This window comes from Mirounga angustirostris, unplaced genomic scaffold (genome assembly GCF_029215605.1).
Source record: "Mirounga angustirostris isolate CCGP_5_RB_7025 unplaced genomic scaffold, mMirAng1.0.hap1 SCAF_6, whole genome shotgun sequence".
In the NCBI taxonomy this organism is placed as follows: Eukaryota; Metazoa; Chordata; class Mammalia; order Carnivora; family Phocidae; genus Mirounga; species Mirounga angustirostris.
In genome coordinates this window covers 111,689,555-111,711,064 of record NW_026991714.1, presented here as the reverse complement: position 1 = coordinate 111,711,064, position 21,510 = coordinate 111,689,555, and the positions used below count along the sequence as shown (strand labels likewise).

Genomic DNA, 21,510 nt, shown 5'->3' with positions numbered 1-21,510 from the left:
CAAATTATTTGCCAAAGTAATTTTATGAAATCAACATTCCTCTAATAGTTTATAAAAATTAGCATTGTTCCACATTCTTAGCAATTCTTTGTATCATTTGACTTTATTAACTTCTGCTATTCAGAGAGATATACATTGTTATCTGATATTGTATTTAATATGTATTTCCTTGATACTGAAGAGTTTAGGTATTCCTTAATATGTTTATTGCCACTGCATTTTTTCTTCTGTAATATGACTATTTGTATCTTTTGTTCATCATTGTACTTTGTGGATCTCTCTAATTTTTATTGAGTGTGGAGAGTTATTTGTATATTCTGGATATGAATAGTTTGTTAGTTATATCTATGAAAAGTAATTTCTCGGGTGCTGGGTGGCTCAGTTGGTTAAGCGTTGGACTCTTGATTTTTGGCTCCAGTCATGATCTCAGGGTGGTGAGGTCAAGACTCGCATCAGGCTTTGCACTAGGTGTGGAGCCTGCTTGGGATTCTCTCTCTCCCTCGCCCTTGCCCATCCCCCACTTGTACACTCTCTCTCTCTTTCTCTTAAAAAAAAAAAGTAATTTCTCACAGTTTATAACTTGCCTTTTTTTCCCTCTTTATGGTCTGATGAGCAAGCCTCTTAATTTTATCATAGTCACATTAATCAGGTTGATAGTTTGTGCTTTTTGTGTCTTGATTAAGAAATCCTTCCCTATCTCAAAGTCATACAAATCTTTTCTTATATTTCTTACTATATTTTTTTAAGTATTTCCTTTCTGATGAACATATTTAATCCACCTAGAATTGATTTTTGTGAACTATATGTGAATCTAATTCCATTTTCCATATATATAATCAACTATCCCAACACAATTGTTTTAACTGGTTATTTTTCATAAAAGCTTGCAATACTGGTTCTATCACAATTCAAGTTGTCTATTTTTTTTTTTTTTCATTTCTGGACTCTGAGTCCTCTTCTGTTGTTTTGCTTATCGATTCCTTAACCAGTTAATCTTAATAACTTTGTAACAAGTTATGACATCCAGTAGGGAATTTTCCATCAACTTTTTCTTCCTATCGAAGTGTCTTTGACTCTACTTGACATCTTCTCTTAATAAGCTTAGTAATCAGCTTGTTTGGTTCCAAAATAAAAATCCTGTTAGGATTATTATTCAAATCAAAGGGGTCCTTTTGGGGTGGATGGGGAATTGGCATTTTAAAATTATTGAATCTCCCTTTCAATGAACTTGGTATATCTCTCCATCAATTTTAATTTTCTTTAATATAATAAAATTACAAAATTTCCTCAACAGAGGTCTTATTTGCCCTTTGCTCAATGGATTCTTTGAGTCATTACATTTTTGGTTGCTCTTATTAAATTCAACTTTTAAAAAAATGACATTTTCTATTCTTTGTTGCTGGTATACAGAAATACAATTTATTTTTGGATGTAAAATTTAATGGTAGCAAATTTCAACTCATTTTTATTAGTTATAAATATTTCCTTTAGAATATTTAGGGTTAGCTATATTTACATTCATATCAATATAAATAGTGACAGTGTCTTTCTACTTCTAAATTTTTCTTTTCTTGTCTTACTGCATTGGCTAGGACCTCAGCAATAAGACTGAAGCTACTTAAATTACTTCTGATTTTAAAGAGAATGGCTCTAGACTTTCACCACTGAATATATTATATGCAGTAAGTGGTTGACAGATACCCTTTATTGGATTCAGAAAGTTTCTTTATACTCTTGATTTTCTAGTTTTATTTTTTTTTACTAAATGCATGTGAACATTATGGATAGATTCTCTATCTATTAATGGGCTTTTCTCCTTTAGTTCTTTAATGTGGTAAAATATAGTAATAATGATCTAATGTTAGGTCATCAATGTTTTCCTTGGACAATTCATATCAGACATGATACATCATCTTTTTCGTGTACTCTAGATTCATTTAACAAATAATTTAAGATTCTGCATCTATATTCATGAGTGAGATTGGCCTGTAATTTTCTTTCTTGTACTGTCATATAGTTTTGTTATTTTTCTTAGAAAATGAGATTATATTATCTAGCAGAATTTGTATATAATTAGAATAGTCTTGTTGCTTGAGTGTTTGTCAAAATTCAAATGTAAAAAAACATCTTAGTCTTTTGTTGTTGCTGCTTTTGTTTTTTAAGTGGGGAGATTTTTTTTTAGCCTCTGGTTTAATTGTGTTGGTTTTTTATTTCTTCTTGGTCCAATTTTGATAAATTACATTTTCTGGTAATTCTGTTTCTATTTTCAATTTTATAGACAAGTCCCATTTGTGTATAACTTATAATTTTTCATCTCTGTGCACATTTAGGCATGCCCTCTTTTTATTGTTAATATCGCCTTTCCCCTTTCCTCCTTATTCAATCTTTCTGAATATTTTTCAAGTGATCTTCTCAAAGAACCAACTTTGCATTATATTTCCTTTTTTCTGTTATTTTCTGTCTTTAGTCTTTATTAGTGTTCAAATTTCTTAAGTTGGATTCTTCGTTTATAGGCTTAAAATGCCCCCTTTCCTAACATGAGCTTGAATTACCACTTCTCTGCATCCCACAAACTTCAATATTTAGTGGTTCTATTACTTTTCCATTCTAAGCATTTTCTAGTACTCATTAGGATTTTATCTTTGACCTGTGTATTATTTAGAAGAGTATATTTTTAATTTCTGAACATGTAGGGCTTTTCAGCAAAAAAAAAATGCTATTGAAATCTATTAAAATTGCATTGTTGATGGAAAATATGATCTGTTCACTAATCATTCTTTCACTTTTGTTGAGCCTTGAGTAATAGGGACAATTTTGATGATTATTACGTTGTGTTTGGAAAAAACTACATTTTTTCCAGTTACTGAGTGCACAGTTCTATACTTTTCCATTAGACTAAGCTTGTTAATTGGGTTATTTGAATCCTCCATATTCTAATTATCCTTCACTATTTTTTTTTGTGTTTGACCTTGTATCACCAGGTTATACAACTCTAGGGTAATTGTTTACACAGAACAGTCTTCTCAAACTGGTTGCATTACTATCACCCATGAGGTTTTTTAAAATGCAGATATGTGTTGCTTGCCCTCATTCTAATTGAATCTCTCTCTCTCTCTCTCTCATAAGGCTTGGGAAACTGCATTGTTTAAAGGTTCCATGTGATTATAATGAACAATCAAGATCAAGTAGTTCTGTTTTTTTGTTTGTTAGATTTCACTTTATTGCATTCCTACTGATGACTTGCAAAATGAATTCACCTATCCATTAAAAGCCAGTCCTTTCATGAATCTATGCAATGGGCAAGAGATCACTAATATCTTTAAGACAGGTATAGATAACTATGACTCATGACTCTGTGCAATTTCCTGAGAAGATGAGAAAAAGGAAATTTAGTCTAGGAATAAAAACTGTAGACAAAACCTAGTCCTGGGTCCTTGGGAGATTAGCAGGAGATTCTCTCCACTTGTGATGCCTTACTCCTCCTATTAGATAATTACAGGCAAACACAGGGCACTAGTTTGCCAGGGGATGTAAGAAAGGCTTCCTGCAACAAACCCCTTCCAGAAGAGAACTGAGCATAGGTGATCTAGTGCGGGGCAAGGACCAGAAGCATTAAAATCACTTGAGGACATGTTAAAAATACACAATCTCAGGCCCCACCCCAGACTTCTGAACTCAAATCAGCTTTTAACAACATCTCCAGATAATTTTTATGTGTACACAACTTGGAGACACATTCTAGAAATCAGACAGATTCTGCATCTCTAACAAGCTCCTCAGAAATGTCAATACTGCTGGTGCGAGGAACACTTGGAATAGCAGGGTCCCTATCACAGGGCGTGTAAACAGAGGGGAAAAACCCTTAAAACCATTCAGGGATGCCCATATCCTACTAATGGCACCAAGGATGCTATGTGAGCTGAGGATGTTTATAAAACTCAAACACAACCCCTCCCCCCAGAAAATGTAACATAATATGGAAGTGCACAGATACCCTCTCCGTCGACCAACAGAAGCATCCAATTACCCAAGGGAAGGATGCTGGAAACAATTAGAACTGCTCACCTTCTTTCTTGTTTCCTCTATGCATGACAGGCTGCTCTCATCTGTATGACTCAAATTCATTAATTTTCCTCCTCAAATTCTCATGGACAGAGTGCAGCCTCCTGCCCTTTTCTGCCTTTCATTTCTATCATTCTGTTGTCTATTATCTCTAACAACCACACTGGGGAAGAAATCCACAGAGACCACATTCTCCTATTTAAATGAGCAACATATTTTCAGTTTGTTTTGTTTTTGTTTTTGTTTTTGGATTTAGCAACTGACATACAGGCAGCACTCATGTAGAAAACAGCTCTGCCTGGTTGATCTCAGGTCTGCCCATTTGGGCGGCATTTCTGAAAGTCAAGCTAGTATGGAGGGCAGGCAGGGCGGAACTCCGACCTTCCTCAGGGTAGGGGTAGAGTAGAAGCGGATCAGGGGTCTCTGCCATCACTAACCTTTTGCCAAAACTCCCCGGTCCCTCCTGGTAGGGGTGAAGTTCATCTCTCAGATTCTTCAGGATAGGCTCCAAATACAGTATTCCCTGAGTTTCTGAATATTTAAAATTGTTGTGTATAGCTCTGTTAACTTTGAGAACAGTTTGTCTGGACAGAAAGTCCTTGGCTATCTCTTATCTCTCCTTGCATTTCTTGAAAATGACATTCCTCTTTGTTCGTGCTTCATGGGTTGCTGGAAAGAAATTTGTTGCCACTCTGATTCTCTTTCCTTCATCAGTTATATGATCTTTTTTGCCTGGAGGCCCAGAGTTTTGTGGGTTTTTTTTTCTTTATCTTTAAAGTTCAAGTTTCACCAGGATATGTCCCAGAGCTGATCATTACTGATCAACCTTCCAAGCATACAGTGTAACATTTGATATATAGCTTTTTTTTTATTTACAGATTTTTTTAGGTTATAATTTTAAGTATTCGTTTCACCCCAATAATGAAATTTCTTCTTCAGAGATTCCAATACTTGGTACTTTGGATCCTCTTTGCCTGGCTTTTGTAACTGTTTTTCCTTATTGTTGTTCCAAACTCTCTTAATTGTATTTACTTCTTTCTTCTATTATTTCACTACATTATCCTTTGGGGATGTATAATTCAGTCTTCATTTCTTAGATTATTTGTCCTTTTTCTTCAAATAATTTCCTAAATTTGATCAACTGTCTTTCATTTTTTAAAAAGATTTTATTTATTTATTTGTTGGTGGGGGGTAGGCAGAGGGAGAAGCAGGTTCCCCACTGAGCAAGGAGACCGATGCGGTACTCGATCCTAGGACTCTGGGATCATGACCTGAGCTGAAGGCAGATGCTTAAACGACTGAGCCACCCAGGCATCCCGTCATTTCATTTTTGTTTTTGTTTTTAAATTGTTTTAGTTCACATCTCTTATGAGTTTTTAATTTTGAGTCAAAGTTTTTAATTCTGAATCAAAGTGTTCTTTCATATCTGAAAGCCTTTCATACTATTTAATTCCTGTTGGAGCATTGTGTTACCATTCTCCTGTTTCATTCTCATTGTAGGGAAATGTTTTCATTAGCTTAATAATATGCATTCAGACTTTCTGGGTTTTTTAAGCTGTTTTGTATGAATGTTGCTTTTCCTTTTCTTTCATTTTAAAATGCCTTCTACTTTTCGGGGCACCTGAGTGGCTCAGTAGTTTAAGCATCTACCTTCTGCTGAGGTCATGATCCCGGGGTCCTGGGATCAAGCCCCACACCAGGCTCCCTGCTCAGCGGGGAGCCTGCTTCTCCCTCTTCCTCTCCCTCTGCTCTCTCTCTTGCTTGCTTGCTCTCTCTCAAATAAATAAATAAAATCTTAAAAAAAATGTTTTTTAAATAAAATAGCTTCTATTTTTCTAGGTCAGCAATTGACTTCCTTCTATGTAGAGAGGTAAAACTCAGAGTCCACTGGGCTTCTTAGTTCACGAGCATCCTTCCCTCTCTTGGTAGAGAGAGTACAGTTTCTTTGGGGATTGAATCCTAAGAGGCTAGAGTATTTTCTGATTCACCGATCTTCTTTCATTTGTATAGCATGGTTTATTTCCTCTATTTGCTTCCTTCTTCATCTTTACCACCTAGCCACCGAGAGAGACCTATCTTTTTCAAGGGACCTGTAAAAAGGAAGCCTTCCCAGTACTGCTGCTCAAGTCTGTATGTTTCACCTCTTCAGTAACCAGCACTCTGACTTATGAAGACTCAGACCTGTTCCTGCATATTCTCACTTATGGTAAAACCCTCTTTCTGGAAGCAATTTTATCAGGGCCCCTCCCACTGCTGGGATCCACTGCACTCCATTCTTTCTGCTCTGTCTCTCCCTGCCCACACTGACATGCCCTCCACAGCAAGATTTACTGTGGGTACTTATTTCTCCATTTACATTGCATTCTCCCTCTGAGTTGTGCTTCTAAATAATTCAGGGGTCAAAGAAGAAATCGGGGGCGCCTGGGTGGCTCAGTCACTAAGCATCTGCCTTCGGCTCAGGCCGTGATCCCAGGGTCCTGGGATCTAGCCCTGCATCGGGCTCCCTGCTCTGCAGGAAGCCTGCTTCTCCCTCTCCCACTCCCCCTGCTTGTGTTCCCTCTCTCACTGTGTCTCTCTCTGTCAAATGAATAAATAAAATCTTAAAAAAAAGAAGAAATCAAAATGAAAAATTAGTATTTTGAACAAAATGAAGATGAAAACACAACATATCAAAAGTTCTGGGATGCAACTAAGGCAGTACTAAAGGGAAGTTTATATCATTAAACAGGGAAATTTTAAAAATAAGAAAGTTCCCAATTCAATGACCACAGCTTCTACCTTAACAGCTAGAAAAAGAAGAACAAATTAAAAGCAAAGTAAACAAAAGCAAAGAAACAATAGAAATTCAATTGAAATCAGTGAAACAGATAACAGAACAACAGAGCAAAATCAATGAAACTACATCCAGAATATATAAATAACCAATAAAAAGGAAATAATTAAAAAATTCAAAATGGGTCAAACATTTGAGTGGATATCTCACCCAAGAAAATATATGATGGCAAATAAACACATACACATTGGTCAATAGTCATTAGCTTAACATCATTAGTCATTAAGGAAATACGAATTAAAACCACAAGAAGAGGGCGCCTGGGTGGCTCAGTTGGTTGAGCGACTGCCTTCGGCTCAGGTCATGATCCTGGAGTCCCTGGATCGAGTCCCGCCATCAGGCTCCCTGCTCGGCAGGGAGCCTGCTTCTCCCTCTGACCCTCCCCCCTCTCATGTGCTCTCTGTCTCTCTCATTCTCTCTGTCTCAAATAAATAAATAAAATCTTAAAAAAAAAAAAAAAACACAAGAAGATTCCACTATACACCTATTAGAAACTTGAAAATTAAAAGTTTCTGACCATAAAAACTGTCATCAAGAATATGGAGAAACTGGACCTCTCATTCACTGCTGGTAAGAAATGCAAACCAACACTCTATAAAACAGATTGGCAGTTTCATGAATTAAAGGTAACATCTACGAAGGGCGCCTGGGTGGCTCACTCATGCAGCATCTGCCTTCAGCTCAGGTCATGATCCCAGGGTCCTGGGATCGAGCCCCGCATCGGGCTCCCTGCTCAGTGGGGAGCCTGCTTCTCCCTCTCCCTCTGCCTGCTGCTTCCCCTGCTTGTGCTCTCTTTCTCTGTCCAATAAATAAATAAAACCTAAAAAAAAAAAAAAAGATACATCTACCATATGATCAAGCCATTCCATTCCTAAGTATTTACCCAAGAGAAATTAAAGCATTTGCCCATATAAAGCCTTAGACATTAGTGCTATCAATCGCTCCAATTGTTGCGGCTAGCAACTAGAAACAGTAGGAATGTCCATCAACAGGATAAAGAAATTGGTGTATGTCGATATGATAGAATACTACTCAGCCATAAAAATGAGGAAGAAATTAATACATACAACATAGATGAATCTAAAATAATTACAGTGAGTGAACGAAGCCAGACAAAAAAGAGCACGTCCTATATGATTTCATTTATATTTAAATTCCAGAAAATGCAAACTAATTGACAATAACAGAAAGCAGATCAGTGGTTGCCTGGGGATGGGGAGCTGGAAAGCCAGAAGGGGTAATTACCAATAAGCACACTGTAGCTTTGGGGGTGACGGGTATTTCACTATCTTAATTGTAAAATGTTTTCATTGGCGGTCTCACGGATATATACATCTATGCAACCTATAAAATTATATACTCTACATATGTGCAGTTTACTGTAAATCAAATTACTTCAATAAAACATTAAAAAGTTTGAAAATGTAATGCCATTCATTCGAATGTTGTAGATATAAATAAAAAGGGAACTTAAGTGGGGACATAAGTCTATGTGCTGGTACAAGTGAATTTGCTCCTACAGTGATTTAGCACAAGGACCCTAAACATAAAATATGACTAGAAAATACAATGATGAATATCTGAAACTTGAATTGATTGAACCAATAACTTTATTAACTCCTAGTTCTTACTGTGTTATTCCATACAAAATAGGTTATAGATGCATGGGAAGAGAGCACACCCATACATGCACCCATAGACCTATACAAATTTCTAAGATTTTTTGACTTTAACAGAAGCACAGAAGTGGCCCCAGACAGAAACAGGCATAGCCTATCATGATGGACTCTTGTCTTGGTCTTGGGGCCTATGTCTCCAGTGACACTTGCAAGTCAGGGAGGGCCCAGCCAGAAGTACAAAGAAGCCAATTCTCACTTTTGCCACTTTTTCTTTTTCTTTCTTTCTTTCTTTTGGATTTACATTGCCACTTTGAACAAATACATACACTGAGAAACTTTTCCCTTTTCTTGAAGGAAATGTTTATATTTTTACAAATATATTTACACTCTCCTCATCGTTGAACCCAATTAAGCAAGGCTTGCAATGGCAAGGTCACATGCTCATCCAGGTGAGAAAAGAGGAAGCAGTGCCAGCTGTCCCCCCACCCCCAGCTCCCCAGGGATCCAGAACAGCCCCACCACTGCTCCTGCGAGCAAACCTCAGCTGGTGGTGGTATGAAGCCTTTCGTGCCTTGGGTTCATTTGCAAAAGTGCAATGTCTTCTATGGAAAAAAATAGCAGTAATAACGCTCAGTGTCTCCAAATTAATTTAGCCACTTAAGTCATGTAAGAAACCAAAAGAAAAGAGGCATTTTTCAAAGCTGTATTCCATATAAGGAACAAAAGGTACAAACTACACTATTTATTAATAAGACTCTTGTGATTAACGGAGACTTAATGACAAATATATTGTGCTCCCAGAGAATCAGAACAAGCTTTTGGTCAATTTTCAACAGCAAATACCCCCACCTGAAAGGACATGTGCATTCTTACTATTAGATGAAACTGCTAACTTGCAAAGAGGATGCATTGGTTCTTGGCATATGTGTAGTATTTATAATGGAAGAAGGACAGACAAATACTTGCGTTCTTTTAGAAGAGGTATTTGTTTGTGTAAATGATTATTTTAGGAGATGCACATGGGTAGAAAAAGTGTCTTACAATTACTATTATGGAATTTAAAAATGCAAGCTTTCCTTCCCTTAAAAAAATTAGGACATAATAAATTAGGAAATAAAATAATAAAACGTCCTCCTTTTGATCAAGAAAAATATGAAATAAAAAATAATGAGTTTGCTTTCTAAGCAGAGAATCAGCTTCTATAGTAGGAAAATTGTAGAGTCTAAAGTCCTTTGTTTGTTCAGACCCCATGTTATAAATTGCTTTTCTTTGCTGATAAGAAAAGCTAAGAATTCAGAATATTCATGATCCAGGAAACTAAACAAAAACCTGCCCGTTAACTAATCAGGTTGAGACAAATACGTAAGACTAAAATGTGATTCTATTCAATCATAAGTGACAAATTCCCTAAGTTGTGTTTTTCTGTCATTCAATATAAGGAGATAAGTATTTTCTTGTCAATTTTACTAATTAAGACTATTACATCGACAATGCAATCTTTATCCTTCAGTCTTGAGAGAATTGCTAGGAATCACAGGAACGTTTTCGCAGGAAAAGCAGAACGTGAGTTCAGGAGGGTGGCATGCTTTTTTTACCTCCGTTTTCATTCATTGGGCAGAGGTATCACCAATGCATTTTTCTGTCTGTCTTTACTCCAGAAAGGTAGAAAGAGCTACAGCAGAGTCTGGTGTAGAGGATAGCTATCAGAATCAATCATCTTCCTTTGGCCAAAGAGTTACAAAATTATTAAAGGCATCTGACAGCGTCAAAATCGAAATATTCTGGAAAGCTTTGTAGGTCTAAAGTCCGCTCTGGAGCGCCCCCTAGGTGTGATCGCCTCAGGCCAGAATGTGCACTTCAACACCAATCCCATTTTGCTATATACTTAGAGAAGTATATACTTAAATATATACTTATAGTATATACTTATATACTATACTTATAGGGGCTCCTGGGTGGTTAATAATAGTTCCTGATCTGGATTCTTTGTTGAGGAAAATATGGATTTGATGATTTCAACCCAGAAGTACATGCCTGTTTAGTATTCTACAGGAAGAAATGGACAAAGGACGTGATTCTGTTTTCCAAGGATAAAGACACATACACGAGTCTTCAAAATGAAAGATGTGATAAAAGCAATGCTTTCACGGGACTGATAATGCCAGCAAAGACGGCTGCCATGACTTCAGGTGGCTTGGTCAACTGGCATATCTCAGTGAGAGAGTCAGTTATCTCAAATACTCTGAACCGGGCATGTCAGCGCTGCCATAGCTGGTGGTTAATGTGGAGAATGATACACCCAGGAACTCCCAAGAAGACTACAGTGTGGTGCAAGCTGCTTGATCACCAAGAGTCAGACTGTCTCCAAAATATCTGAGTATCTCTTTTTTCTCAAAGGGGAGAAAATGATGATGCCATTCTTAACTTATATCTAAGTTCTGCAGTAGAATGTGACAGAGCTGAGCAAAACCAACAAGTGGGTTAAGAATGCACTGGCCATTCCCTTTCACATTAAAACTCTGAACCTTCCACTATTTGAAAGTGATACAGAGAAGGCATGGAATTGCTGGATTCATTCATTGAACGAACTTACTGAGTGTCCGCCATCTCCCAGACACTTTTCTTTTCTTTTTTTTTTTTTTTAAGATTTTATATATTTATTTGACAGAGAGAGAGACACACAGCGAGAGAGGGAACACAAGCAGGGGGAATGGGAGAGGGAGAAGCAGGTTTCCTGCTGAGTAGAGAGCCCGATGTGGGGCTCAATCCCAGGACCCTGGGATCATGACCTGAACCGAAGGCAGATGCTTAACGACTAAGCCACCCAGGCACCCCTCCCAGACACTTTTCAATGTACTTGTGATACAGCCGTGAATAAAAATCCCCACCTGCAGAGACCTTACATTCTAGCATGTGTAAGGAAGAGAGGGTCTAGGGAAGAGAACAACGTAGTAAATAAGTGAAACCATAGTAAATTAGAAGGCAGTAATTTCTATGCTTAAAAAAAAAAGTGCTGAGCAAGTTCACTAGGGGTCAGGAATGCCTGCCAAAGGAAGATGATGGGGAGGATGGTGCAGGTTTCGAATTAAAATAGGGTGATCTGGGGCGCCTAGGTGGCTCAGTCGGTTAAGCCTCTGCCTTTGGCTCGGGTCATGATCTCAGGGTCCTGAGATTGAGCTCCCTCAGTGGGGAGTCTGCTTCTCCCTCTTCCTCTGCCCCTCCCACCTGCTCACATGCATGCTCTCTCTCAAATAAATAAAATCTTTAAAAAAGATAAAAAATAGGGGCTCCTGGGTGGCTCAGTCGTTAAACATCTGCCTTCAGCTCAGGTCATGGTCCCAGGGTCCTGGGATGCAGCCCCGCATCGGGCTCCCTGCTCAGTAGGAAACCTGCTTCTCCCTCTCCCACTCCCCCTGCTTGTGTTCCTTCTCTTGCTGTTTCTCTGTCAAATAAAAAAAAAAAAAATCTTTAAAAAAAAAGATAAAAAATAAAATAAAATAGGGGATTTAAGCAGGCCATATTGAGAAGGTGACAACTGAGTAAAGGCTAGAGGAGGTGAGGAAGGAAAGTATGCAGATAATGGGAGGAAAGCAGAGGAGACAGCCAGTGTGGAGACTAGGAGGAGGCTGTCTGGGTGCTCAGAGGGCCAGAGGTGTGGACTGGAGCCACTGTGCATAGGGCCTCAGGAGATGAGGTCTGAGAAGTCATTGGCTGGACCATGCAGATCTTCTTATGACCCTGGCTTTCACTGTGAATGGAGACTTTGCAGGGTTTCCAAAGAGTGGCATGGTCTGGCTTAGATATTACATGGATCAGATATTTTGGCTACTGTGTTGAAAATTGTGCAGGAGAAAGGGAGGGTGAGAAGTGGTTAGAAAATTATTAGCCTACTCCAGGAAGGTAATGAGATATAGAAGTCTCGAGCCCTGGGATGGTAGTAGAGGAGGTGGAAAAAGTTTTGTTCCCTGGATATGTTCTGAAGGTCGAAAGCCAATGGCATTTCCTAGCGGAGTAGATTTCATATGTGAGAGAAAGAGAGGAACCGCAACGGCTCAAGGCTTCTTTCCCTGAGCAGCCAGAAGACCAGCTTTGCCATCAGCTGAGATATGGGAGCCTGCAGAAGGAGCAGGTGGAAAGGAGCTCATGTTGGACCTGTGGAGTCTGAGAGGCCCAAGTGTAGATGTTGAGTAGACTGCTGGATAAGCGAATCTGAAATTTAGAACAGAGACCTCAGCTAGAAGTGTACATTTAAAACTTGTTTGGATATAGGCATTACTCAGTGCCGAGAGACTGGTAAAGGGGTTTCAGTAGAGAGGGGATCAAGCCCTGAGCCCAGGGGCATTCCAGCATTAAGAGGTCGGGAAAGGAGGAGGAAGCAGGAAAGGAGACTGGGAAGAGTGGTTGGTGAGATAGAAGAAAAACCAAGCCGTTTGGTGTTCCAAAAGCCAAGCGAAGTAAGGATACAAATGAAAGTAGGGGTGGGGATCAGTACAATGTGGGAAATGTAGCGATGCAGCAACTCCTATTTCTGTGGACAGGACTCTGACAGCCTGCTTCACCCACACTGTTCCTTGCTTCAGGAAGCAGGGTCCTGACTTGCTACCCCTGACCAGTAATAAGGGCCGTGTCTGCACTGACAAATCAGGTAGCTCAAGGTTCTCCATCCGTAGAACTTCAAGAATTAGCCTGGCCCAGAGTCACATTCCTTCAGCTACTAACTACAAGGTACTGGAACTCATTTTATGCAGTATATTACAATGCTGGCCACCTGTTTAGAGAGGAAAATTCCAGAGCTGGTTCATTTCCATAATCAGCTCCGACTCACTCCCTTTCCCCACTGAGGATGTCACTTAGTCCAGCACATTCCACATCCAATCCACTCAAGTTATGACACCTCATGAGCAGGGACTGTCTTATCACTTCTTCATCTCACTGATCCCAGTGCAGCAGACTCTCAATGAGCATTTTGTCAAATTGAACTGAACAACGGGTACTTGGATTATCATATGTCTCTCTCCTGCTAGGGCAGAAGGAAAAAAAGCTGTACAGGAGGAATCTGCATTCTTTATATGACCTTGAATGGAAATAGTATATTTGTACTCCTGTCTTGGCCTGTGAGCAGTGAGGTTTCCGATCTAGATACAAACAATTAAGGAAAGGCAGAAATGCCCCAGAAGCAGGCCAGCACTGGATAAACTCACGCAGCACCTCTGGCCCCTTGACAACAAGGAATGTCAATTTCACCCGGAAGCCTAATGAGAGGTGGTCCCATCTCCAGGAATGATGCCTCTCACACATCCTGGATTACACATCTGCTGAGTCACACACAGGAATCACCACGCGGCCGTGTTCCTTGGGGCCTGGAAGCTTGATACACCCTCCAATCCCTAAACCCACTTCCCCTTCGTGGAGCAGCACAAAGGCACCATGGAGTGCAGCTGATTGCCTCAATAATCCAAGAGAGGCATTTCAGGTCTCTGATTTGAGGACATTGTTGTAAATGTCATTTGCATTGAGCAGAACAAACTGCCTTCATTCCATCCCTAGCAGAATGCAAAGAAAAGAAAATCGCAGTTAAGGAAATTGTCAGAGGATGGCTGAATTCTGATTTAGGAAAAGGTATACAGTCTCTGAGTTCTAGCAAAGGCAAAGAGGAGACAGGGCCATAGTAAAGAAAAATATCACTTGGGTTACTCCCAACTAATAGGATCATATAAAAGTGAAATGGAGAATAAAAGTACGTGATGTTGATGGATGATGATGAGAATTGAGTTAAAGAAAATAAGGGCTTTAAATCATACAATTCCCCAAATAACATTAGAAACCAGGGAACCAGATGTGTTCAAGTTTATCTGCACCAAATCTGAAAAACACTGGCAAGATTACTAACTGCAATTTCACAATGACATGCTGGGGCCCCAAAAGCAATTCTGAAGACAGCTTGTCTCCTCGCAGAGATAACAGACTCAGACATAATCCAAGTTCCTTCAAAGGGCCAATTCAGGGGTCACAGCCAAGATCAAGTTTGTAATTATAATTTCACCTTCTGCTGGCAGACAGCATGGAGTTAGAGGAGACACTATCCAGAGGGGAGTAATTTTCTCTATAAAATGATTGTCATTAACAGAGTTAAAGGGAAGATGACCACGCCTTTGTGATTTTCCAAGTTCTGATTTTAGGCTACCGTATCAAGTAGTAAACCACAAAATTTAAGGGAATCCAAGCTATTATCATGTTGCTGCAACTTTATGATCTTATAAATACCAACTAAAATACCCACAACAGGCAACATTTCTCTTCTTTTCACACAAGAAAATTTAAGAGTGCGTGGTGAGTGCACTACCTAGCCAACCCTTGCTGTTTGAGAGAGGGCGGTGTTTAGACTCTTAATGCTGCAGTGCAGAAACAGGACAAGTGTCCTTGTGGTTAGGCTGGGAAGCCGGAGCAGGACCCCTACTGCTATGGGAGCGGGGTCTTCCCTGGATGTCTTTCCAGGAAGGAAACATTCACTCAGCTCCTAAAGGCCACACGGCAGGCTTTGCACCTGCAGAATCAAAAAAGGAAACCTGTACTCAATTAGATCAACTCTCTTGTAATATAAGAGGTGGTGAAAGCGAGAGCCAGACGGGCGAGTGACCCTCCCAAGATTACAGAGTCAGTTAAGGGTAGAGCCCACGTTCAGTCTGATGTCCTAAATATTGTGGTACAGTTCCTACGTCAATATATTCGTTGTGGGTGATCATACCACCAGCCACCCACCTGCAGTGTCTGATATTAAAGGCTATTAGAAGAGAGAGCTGTGGAGACAGATATCTGACTTGGGCTTGCTATTTCCTGCTTCTTTTGTACTAATTACCACCATTACTGCAAATATACCAAGAAAGCGTTTCTTAGCATAATCTTTATACAGAGCCACATATTATATTACTTTGGGGAGATGTCTAATTACTGCCCCCCCAATTCCATCAGTGAGGCTAAGCAATATCTGTGTCTTTCCATATCAATATTGTTAGCTTCTGTGCCACAAGCAGAGATGTGATAATTATCACATGCAATCAGATCCCAAGCATAGAATGCAGTTTTCAAATATTGCTGAAAACCAAATCTGCTACATTCTTATGAAACCAAACTTAGCCATAGAACTAACAACATAGGCTTCTGTTGACCTACCTATGATTTGACATCTAAAAGAAAGTAAAAAGAGTAGGATGCCCCGAACTCAGAAGTCAGGGAGGCACCAGTCTTTATTCTCTACGTGGGGAATTCGGTTTTCAGTTATCATTGGGCTGTCTAATGGGTGAAGCAAAGACAGACTCAATAAATATGCGTTTTTGGCTCTTTGTATGTACCTGACATGGTTTATGGCCACTGGGGCCTCATTTCCCAGCCCAATTTGAAAAAAGCCAGTCCTATCTTGCTATTAATGATACCCATGATAAGAGGGATAAGTGTCTCTGCTGTCAATTACATCTCAAAAATAGCATGTTTGGGTAAAAATAAGCAAATACATACACACACGCTTTCAACTGAAAACAAATAGTAATAGCTAATCTTGGAACCAGCTCTTCTTCTGACTGTGGTTTCTGTGCCGACTATTGATTTGTGTTCTCAGAGAGAGTCAGATCCCAGCAGTTGGCCTCAGATGGCAAGTCAGTCTAAGCAAAAACTATGATTCTTCATTCCTCAGCATCTGACATTTAAAGAGAGTGATGTCTAATAAAGGTTTCTTGTCTGAGCTACCCCATTAAAAGGAAAGTATCTATCAGTCAGTCAGTGTGGGTTCACAATACCAAAGAGCCCTGGGACCCAGTAGGAGCAGGGGAAATCTGCAGGGGAGGCCCCATCAGACCAGCCCCCGTCCCCCTGCTGGGATGTAGATAAGGTTGTAGGACTGAGGCCGCCCTCCAACAGCCTCAAATGAACCACCTAAGTGACTCTCCTAATGGTGTTTCTGCTCAACACTGGAGGGCCTCACTGTTTTCCTTTAATGTAGAGGGAGAGGGAAAAAAAATCTGCCCCGTCAAAGCCACACAAGGGAATTCTCTTAAAATAAACAGTGAAATTTAACCGCAGGCTTTTCTTTCCATGGACATATTTTAAATATATATAATGTTAGATGGCTGCAGGAAAAATGACAAGTGTCTGTTTTCGTTAGACTCCCCAAGTGCATAGATCTAATTGACAGCATCTCCTAGTCATGGAGGAACTTCCAGCTCCAGGGTTTCCATAGCAACGTGTCCCCACAGCTGGCACTGCACGGCTCCAAGTCATCATTCACAGGAACCCACGTTCTAGACACCCTGTTAAGTCATCCAGGAATTTCAACATCCCAAAGCTTACCAAATCCAATTTCCCAAGCAGGTCGAGTTTCCTGCGTTGTGGGCTAAGCTTCCAATTCAGAACTCCAAGGATTCTTTGTTAAATTTATACGGGTTTCTTTTTTCCTTCCAGGCTGTCCCTGCAGCATAAGTATTGTATATTTTAAGGCTATAAGTCTTAAATTGTCCTGGTTAACTCTCTTTCATCTCCCTCTGATGAAGTAACATGACACCCTTCTCTTCTGGGAGGTACCGCTCCCCATGTTCAGTCACCTAAGATGAACCATTGCAAGGAACACTAGGTTCACAGGTCCCCAGGTGAGGTGGGAGGAGTGAAGAAGCAAGGCCTCAGAGGCCCAGGAAGGGGCCAGTAGGGGCTGCGCTCTAGAAGGCTCTCCACCTGCCCCACACCCAACGGCTGAGGGGCTGGAGCCCCCCAGAACGGTACCCTTTCCTAATGCAAGCAAAGACGAAGGGCATATGCACAGACATGACAGTATGTAACACACTTAGCACACCTTTCATTTCATCCTCAGAGCCTGATGACAGAATTCTTATTCGTCCTAAATTATACTGAGTGAAACCAAGGTTAAGCACCATGCTCAGGGCCACACAGACTATAAATGGCAAAGCCAGGATTTCAAAGTAAGTCCTCCAGCTGCCATGCCCACTTTTGGCCCACCATGCTCAACAATGTAGGAAAATATGCAAACTGGGAGTGCCCTGACCTCTTCAAAGGGGAATGCCTGCTGGACACAGAAAGGGTGGGTTCTGCTCTTAAAACCATCCAATTAGAGGAATTTCTCACTAACTGCTACCTGCACAGGGCCCACTGGCACTTAAAAATCCTTTGTCCCTTAAATGTGTATGTCGCCACCTTCTGGGCTGTGACACAAACAGGATCTTCGTATTTCACCCAGACGAAATGACAGCCACCCTGGTCGTTCTCTGTACATAATGCTCTGTGTTCAAACAAGACGGTTTGGATCCATGCTAATAGATTCTTATCAGTTAATTGAATAAGTCACTGTTCATTTACCTGGCACCTCTGACGGGATCTACAAACAGCCCTTCACAATCAAGATCTTCCGGAAATTAGATGGATACGTGAGTGGCTTCCTTCAAACCATACCATGCCCACAACGGGAAAGGCATGCTCAGGTCTCATATTCCTATGTGAGGGAAAAAAAAAGTATTTGTTAAGCATAGGACGAGGGTAAGTTTAGGACTTACCCACTGTCGCTTCTCTTAATTGAAATATTGTGTCACAAGGGCTTTGTCTTCATTATTTTTTTTTAATAAAGGAAGATTTTAATACATAGGGGAAGTATCTAAGTATGAAGTCAGTGGCTGAATGAATTGGGGAGACTCATCAGTCACTAACCGGTCCTCAGAAATGAGGATGTCTAATGTATGGCCTAGCAAAGAGGTGCTGATGACCATGAGTGACAGCTGAGCGGCTCAGCACCTCCCCTTGTAATTCACATACAACAGACAGTGATGAGCTTAAAGGCAAAAGGGCTGTAGACACAGAGGTCAGTGTCCAAAGCTTTGAAATGTGACAGCTCAAATACAGCAAAGGAAAAAATTTTTAAAAGAAAGAAGAAGAAAAGAAGCCAGAAGACCATTTATTCTTCATTTCCCCTTGGGAAAAAGGGTTTTTTTTCCAGGCATTCTCCCAAGAATCCTATCTTTTCCCCCCCTCCTAACTAAATCATCTGGTCAAGAACGTATCTCAGAATGTGCTCTTTCTAGTTGGAAATTCCAGCCACCCAACTGCAACCAAACAGGAGGAGGCATGGGGGGGAGAAAAGTACTTGTAGGCTTAGAGCAGGAGAGCAGATAGAATCCACTCATTTATTCATTCTTTCAAACAAATATTTATTCAGTTCTTACTCTGTGCCAGACACTGGGGACAGAAAAATAAACAAAATATTCCCATGAAACACACACACTGGTAGAAGAAGACATAGTAAACAGAAATATTTCTGTCAGGTAGCCATAAGGAGTGGTGGAAAATAAAATAAGGTAATGAGGAAAGGGTTTTTATTTTATACAGGGATGCTACAAAGCCCGCTTGATGAGATGGCATTTGACCACAGACCAGAAGTAAGGAAGCAAGCCATCTAGATATGCAAAGGCAAGAGTGATACAGCAGAAGAAAGAACCCATGCAAAGGCCCTGAGGTGCTATCAGAGTTGGTACTGTTTGAGCCAAGGAAGAGGGCCAAGGAGCTTGAGGAAAGTGACCATGGGTTATAGACTGGGATCCCTAGGAGCAGACTCTGAGAATGAGGTGATCATGTAGGAAGTCTATTGCAGGGCATGTGCTCAGGACCAACACATATAAAAGTAAAGGGGAGGAAGCAGGATTAAACAAAAGAAGTTGGACCACAATGTGATCTTTAAAAAAAAAAAAAAAAAGATTGTATTTATTTATTTGAGGGAGAGAGAGTGCGTGAGTGAGAGCAGAAGCAGGGGAAGCAGCAGAGGGAGAGGGAGAAGCAGACTCCCCACTGAGCAGGGAGCCCGATGCAGGGCTCAATCCCCAGACCCTGGGATCATGCCCTGAGCCGAAGGCAGTCGCTTAACCATCTGAGCCATCCAGGCGCCCCCACAATGTGATCTTGACAGAGAACTCAGGTGGCCCCTCAGGGAGCTCACAAGTTGGATGGCCCCTTAGAGTTGCCAGGCTCTATGCCCATGTATCCACCAGTCATCAGATGCAGGCTGCCCCAGGACAAGGGCCTGGCCTTGGGAGAAGCAGCTTTCCCCATTGATGGGCAATTTCCACAGGGGCCTAGAGGCTGCAGGGAATAATTCAGTCCTGATGAGGGGGACACACCAGAGTGTTCTCCACACCAAGGGGGAGAGTGTCAAATGGGTAAGCACAGAAATACACCAGGAACCGGATTATTCCAAAGCCATTAGTTAAATTTTGGCTTACCATGGGCAGTCATTGGAGGATTTGAGAGGACTTAGATGTTAAAAGGATCCTTCTAGCCGTTGGTCTGTGACAGACTGTGGGGGTGGTATGTTACAAATAATCACATCATTGGTACAGCACTTAAAGGAAACAAAAACTGTGAAAGAGAAAAAAAAATAAGTTCTCAGTAAGGGTAGCCAAGTCCCCCCAGAGTCTCAGGTGTTGTCGGGGAGCCCCTGCCAGCAGCAGAACAGGATGGAAGTGGCAGCAGAGAGCAGATCTAGACAGAGGACACGAGAACAAGGCTCAGCCATTCCCATCTGGAAAAGCACTGGAAAATCTTTCACACAGATGAATCAGAGGTTCAAATAAACTTCTTAGTGTGTTTGGGGCAAGAAAATAAAGAGGGTTAGAGTCTCTTTGAGGGTTCTCAGGACAGCTGAGAAGCTAGGTCCTGGTGGTGCTCAGGAAAGGTGAAATTCCTCAGGGAGCTATGAAAGAGAGAATGGGGCATCCTTCTGGTCCGGGGCCGTGGTTCTCAGAGTTGTGTTGTATCACAACGGTCTGAAGAGCTCACAGAGAACACAGCAGCCCAGGTGCATTTCCACAGCTTGGCCCTGGGTCTCCGTACAGCTCCTAGTTTCCCGGTGAGGCTGGTTCCCACAAAAGTTACAGAACCACTGAGTTGGGAGATCCCTGTATGGTGTGCCAGTATTCGGACGGGCTCCCCTCCCAAGGAAAAAACAACCAAAAGACACCACCGCCCTTTGGTTCCCATTCAAAAATCAGTGTCCATTAATGTCCACATATTATATGCAGCATTTCTGTCCTCTACCAAAAGGTGGGTTCATTATTTATTTGAAAGAGCCTCCAAACTGGTGAGTCTGCTTGGTGACAGGAGCAGGTGAAAGCAGAGTTGCCAAGACTTTGCTGCTGAGTCTCTGTTGGCACAACCCAGGGACCCACGGGTTCTACATAGGATGGGGGAACTGGGCACAATATGGTTCAAACCTTTAACACCTTCATAAAGAAAAATAGAATAAAATTGGCTACAGATGTCCTCCAATCATGAAACTATCATTGGGGCATGAAGTAAAAGTTTCTCCTTATATTCTTTTAAGATTTATTTATTTATTTTGAGAGTGAGAGAATGCATACACAGTGGGGAGAGGCAGAGGGATAGAGAATCTCCCAAAGACTCCCCACTGAGTGTGCAGTCTGACAGGGGCTCAATCACACGACCCTGAGATCATGACCGCCGAAACCAAGAGACAGACGCTTAACCGACTGAGCCACCCAGGCGCCCCTCTCCTTATTTTTTGACAGAAAAACAAAACTCAAGCAATCTGATTCCTAAGCAGAGGGGCTTGAAGCAGACCCTACAGGGCTCTCCTTCCATGTTATAATTAGAGGGCCAGACTCCAGGGGCCCCGGCAAGAAACACAGTGACAGCCCACTAATCCCCTCTGTTCCAGTGAAAAAGTAACACTCCTACCTGGTGGTGTCATGGGTCTCAGGCTGCATAAAGGGACTTTTTGGTAATAGGAATGCAACTTTATTTTTAATCAACAAGGAGTGGAAGGGGATGGGGACACAAAAATTTATGACAGATCTAATTTCATTTTCAAAAAACTTATAAACACTGACCCAAGGTCTACACGGCCTCAGTCAAACTCCCATGGATTAGTAAAGCTTACAGAGAGGCAACTTGCCACATAAAACCTCAGAAATATGTCCACCAATTATCCAACCA

The 21,510-nt window shown here is 41.0% G+C and overlaps 1 long non-coding RNA gene across 2 annotated transcripts in view; it reads right to left on the bottom strand.

Moving 5' to 3' along the window:
* Positions 1–16,604: 16,604 nt before the first annotated feature.
* LOC123846603 (uncharacterized) overlaps positions 16,605–21,510 on the bottom strand; it is a 156,749-nt gene continuing 151,843 nt past the window's right edge. For both annotated transcript variants that reach the window (XR_008506351.2, XR_010412494.1), the window contains exons 3-5: positions 19,779–19,914; positions 17,872–18,004; positions 16,605–16,972 (exon numbers count right to left, since the gene is read on the bottom strand). This is a non-coding gene — a long non-coding RNA (uncharacterized LOC123846603). The remainder of the gene's footprint in view (positions 16,973–17,871; positions 18,005–19,778; positions 19,915–21,510) is intronic.